Source organism: Dipodomys spectabilis, unplaced genomic scaffold, assembly GCF_019054845.1.
Source record: "Dipodomys spectabilis isolate Male_0828 unplaced genomic scaffold, ASM1905484v1 ptg000279l, whole genome shotgun sequence".
NCBI classification, from domain to species: Eukaryota; Metazoa; Chordata; class Mammalia; order Rodentia; family Heteromyidae; genus Dipodomys; species Dipodomys spectabilis.
The window spans coordinates 431,308-436,384 of NW_024870956.1; positions in this window are offsets into that span (position 1 = coordinate 431,308).

Sequence of the window (5,077 nt, forward strand, 5' to 3'; positions counted from 1 at the left end):
CAAGTCCCACTTCAGGACCAAGAAACCTTGAAGAATACTGATTCACTAGGCAGATGGGCCTAACCACAGCCAGAAAAGGCAAAAAAATGCAATGCCGAGTGCAGCACTGGAAATCTATACCAGGAAGAGAGTTTTATATTTTTTATTGTAAAAATACGATACAGAGGGTTTACAGTTACATAAGTAGGGTAATGAGTACATTTCCTATTGAGCATTGTTTTTCCTATTGACCTTTGTTTTTCCCCTACTCTCCAACTCTTCCCTCCTTGACCATTACCCGACATTGTAAATTCATTTTCGACACAGTGTCCTGTACATCTCATCATCCCAATGGGTCAACCTGCATCCCCATTTCAGCATTCTTCTATAACCTTTCCACTCCCCAAATTACAAAAATGTATATAAAAATGCAGAATACTGGAATCAAATACAATGAAAACAAGGATTATACCATGGGAGGATGAACTTACAAAAGAATCACATAGCGCATTATAAGTATATTAAAAACAAAAACAAGAAAGAAAAAATCACTTGTGTGTCTGACTTGGGGTACCTTTCACTTAATGTCATCTTATATGGTTATACGTCCATAGCCTTTGATCTTCTCTGCTTGTCTTAGACATGCACTAGTCCTTGCAAACAAGGGAAACCATGGGACGTATGTTTCTTTGGGCCTGGCTTACTACACTTAATATAATATTTACCAAGTCTTTCCATTTCCTAAAAATTGTGACAACCTCATTCTTTCTAATGGAGGCATAGAATACCAGTGTGTGTGTGTGTGTGTGTGTGTGTGTGTGTGTGTGTGTGTGTGTGTGTGTATCACATTTTCTTGATCCATTCATGAACTGAGGAGCATTGAGGTTGGTTCCATAAACATGGTTGCACAGGCAACTTTGGTATGACTTTGTTTGTGATCATTTGGGTAAATGCCTAAATGCCCATAAGTGGGATTGCTGGGACATAGGGGAACTTTACATGGAGTCTTTTGAAGAACTTCCATACTGCTTTCCAAAGTGGTTAAATAAGTTTACACTCCCACCATCAATGAAATAGAGTTCCGTTTTAGCCACATCCCCTCCAACATGTTGTTATTAAATTTCTTGATTAGGAGCCGGGAAGGTGACTCAGTAGTAGAGTGTTTTGCCTTGTATGCATGAGGCCCTGGGTTCGATTCCTCAGCACCACATAAACAAAAAAAAAATTCTTGATTATAGCCATTCTAACTAGAGTAATGTACAATCGCAATGTTCTCTTGATTTGCATTTCTTTTGTGGCTAGAATAGTTGAGCATTTCTTCATGTATCTAATGGCCATTTTTATTTCCTCTTCAGAGAAGTCTCTCTTTAAGTTTTTAGCCCACTTAATTATCGAGCAGTTGTTTCTCTGAGGATTTGCTGTTGGGGGATTTAATTTTTTGAGTCCTAAGTACATTTTAGATATAAGACCTTGTCTGTTTTATAACTCGTGAAGATCTTCTCCCAGAACGTGTACTTTCTATTGATATTGCTAGTTATGACCTTTGTCTTGCAGAAGCTCTCATGTTTCATGCAATCCGATTTGTCCAACCTTTCTTTGATTTCTTTTTTTTTGACTATTGTAATATGTTTATTACATACAGACTATCATCATCCTGTAATAGTAAATTACTTGTTTCATAAAGGGATGAATTAAGGAATGAATTTCTTAAACTTATTTTTCTTTACTCTTTGTTTCTGGCTCTCTATTAAGAAAATTTCGGTATGTGCTAAAATGCCCTAGAGTTTATCCTATTCCTTCATGTAGTGTTTTCATGGTGTCCTCTTATATTTTGAGGTCTTTGATCCATTTGGAGTTGATTCTTGTGCAGGGTGATATATACGGATGCAGCTTTAGTTTAACAGATGTTTAACCAATTTTGGCCAGACCATTTACTCAAAAGGCTCTCTTTCTTCCATTCTCTTTTTTTTAGCTCCCTTGTCAAAGTTTAGGTGGCTATCAGTCAGGGGCTCATTTCTGAGTCTTCAGTCCTATTCCATTGGTCCTCAGGTCTGTTCTTGTGCCAGAACCAAGCTGTTCTTATTACTATGGCTTTTTAGTAGCATTTGAAATTTGGAACTAATATTGCTCTAGTGCTGTTCTTTCTGCTAAGAATTGACAAACCTACAGCCAGCATTATACTTAATGGTGAGAAGTTAAACCCATTTCTTATAAATTCAGAAATAAGATAAGGATATCTGTTCTCTCCACTCCTTTTCAACTTAGTATTAGAATGCTAGCTGGGGCAATAAGATAAGATGCAATCTTAAAGGGATCCAAATAGCAAAAGATGAAGTAAAACACTCCGTCTTTGAAGATGATATGGTCTTGTATTTAATGAAACCCATGGACTCCATTCCCAAGTTACTTGAGCTGATCAGAAACTTTGGCAAACTAGCAGAGTATAAAATTAACCCTCAGAAAATAAAGGCTTTCCTGTATTCCAATAACGATAAGAGTACAGCTGAAATTAGGAAAGCAACCCCTTTTTAATAGCCGCACAAAAATAAAATACCTAGGAGTTAACTTAAGAGGTGAAGGACCTCTATGATGGGAACTTTAAAAACCTGAAAAAGAAAATTAAAGCAGAGCTTTGGAAGTGGGAAACTTCCCATTCTCCTGGATTGGGAGGATTAACATCATGAAAATGCCAATACTGCCAAAGGATATATCCAAATTCAATGTGATACCTACCAATATCCCAATGTCACTCTTCAATGAAATAGAAGAAGCAATCCAAAAATTCATATGGAACAATAAAAGACCCCAAATAGCAAAGAACTTTATTGTGATTCTCATTTTGTATTGCAACCTTGGTTCTACAATGTCAATTATGAATTTTAACTTTCTTCCCTCCCTTTGGATACAGCTCACAAACACCCTGCCTCTAGCTCCTAGACACTTAACTCTTAGCTCTGGACAATTGTTCCTAGATAGTGAGTTACTTCATTGTATTTTGAGCACATAAAACTAGCACATTTTGACCTTATGAGAAAGCAGCCTTTTTTTCCCTCTCAAGTTATTTCCTGATAGGCATTTTTATAGAGAATCTGTTTTCATTTATAAATGAAAGACTGGTAGGAAACTATGTTCATAATCTGGCTCCTTTTCTCGCACCTCAACACCTAAAACACAAAGTTCACAAAGCATTTACAAGGAACAATATAAAAACCAAACATTGAGAATGCTCAGATGCAGAACGTTTTACAATACCCAGAATAACTCTGCTGTCTGAGGGAGGGGATGTCTGTATAAATTAACAAACAAACCCAAAAGAACAGCCAGGAGTACCAGACGTGAGTGTCCCTGGCTGCTACTTCATGGACAAGGATCATGGAAGGGCTTCCTGAGCCTGCTGGAGAGTGCATGGAGGAATGTTTCCTTGCCAACCTGAGTACAAAAACTTGGCTTCACCTGCCTGGGTCTGTCTTTCTTGTTTTCTCCCCACAGCAGAGCAGAATTGTCCCCTACTCTAAGGAGAATAAATACTGTACCAGCCAATCTGCAGAGTGGCTTCTGTTTGGTCTGCACATCTTCCTAGGTAGGCGCCCCCTGCCCCACGGTGTGTGTATGCTCCCAGGGGCTGATCCTCAGGGCCCAAGCCCACGGGGCAGGCATGTGTTAGATGTGAGTCAGTGACACTGTGTCATTCACACAGCAGCTGCCGGGTTTCTGCCCTAGCTGAACAGCAGGTGCACCCTGATCTTTCCCACAGTCCCAGGTGAGGTGCCCGCAATGGCCCGATATGGGCAGGCTGCCACTAGGATCCTACTTCACCAGACAGACCAGCATGCCAGATGAAGTGGCTGCCACCTGAATTATTAATTATTTTATGGAGCAGTATTAAACAAAGTGATACACATTACTGTATGATATGTAATACTATATCCTTGAGTCTCTAGTCCAAAATCATTGAACTTTATACTAGCAAGAATGGATCTTATTGTTTGTATTCATAAGGCCATAATGGAAAACTGAAATAAAAGTACAACAAAACACTTATCCATAAACACGTGATTTTTTCAAATTTTCAGAATTTGAAAAAAATTGTAAGTAGTGCAAATGAAATTATACAATAGTTAAATACACACAAAATACATTACATTAGTTACATTCAAATGTAAAATAAGTAATTACTGACAGAATTCCTACTGTATATGAAAAATATTACAATGATTTAGAAGGTTGAAGTGATATAGGTTATATATTTTGTTTTTATAAAGCTTATTTATATTTCCAAGTTCTGTTTATCTCAGTGAAGGAAAATGTTAGAAAGTAGATATATGTGGCACCTCTTGCTTGCAGTACCACGAAGGGGAGTGGCACTTCCTAATGGGAGTCCTGAGATGAAACCCACACCCAGCCCAGGTAGACCCATCAGAGGTCCATGTGGGGACGCTAAGGGGGTCTAGGACACCGCATTGCTGCCGCAGCAGGTGCAGGACCTTTGCGGTGGTCTGTAGCCAACAAGGTTCCATTAATGACCAAGCCAAGCAACCTAGACTCAGGTGCCAAAGCCAGGGAGGAAGGCAGGGCAGATGCCAAGTCCTGCCTTCCATCTGTGCAGCCTACATTTCCAAGGCCATGTCCTTTCCCCTGCTTTGGAGAACAACAAGGGTAGGGGATGACCCCATTGCCTCCAAATGGAGTATCCCTGGAATGGCACCCAGACCTGGGCCCATGTGGGCCAGAAGGGTGAAGGAGGAGGCTACACAGCAAAGCAAGAGGGCCTTCATTCCCTTGGTGCTGCAGCTGGTGTGCTGCAAGTCCAGGCTTCTCTGGCACTGATTGGCATATGTACAGTTGGTCCTGTACCAGAGTCCACAAGGACCAGAAAATGGAGGTCCACAGAAATGCTGAAGGGTCTCCAGGTTGCTGAGCTGCTGCAGCTGTCACAAGCCAGCTGGCAGAGGGGCCAACACATGGCTCCAGTACCCAGACCCCCTTAAAGACTAATGAGGTAAACCACGGCTGGGCTGCTGTCCCCAAGGGGGCAGACTGCATGCCCAGCCTTCCTTTACCCATGGACTGTGCAGTGTACAAACATGATGTCCCCCAC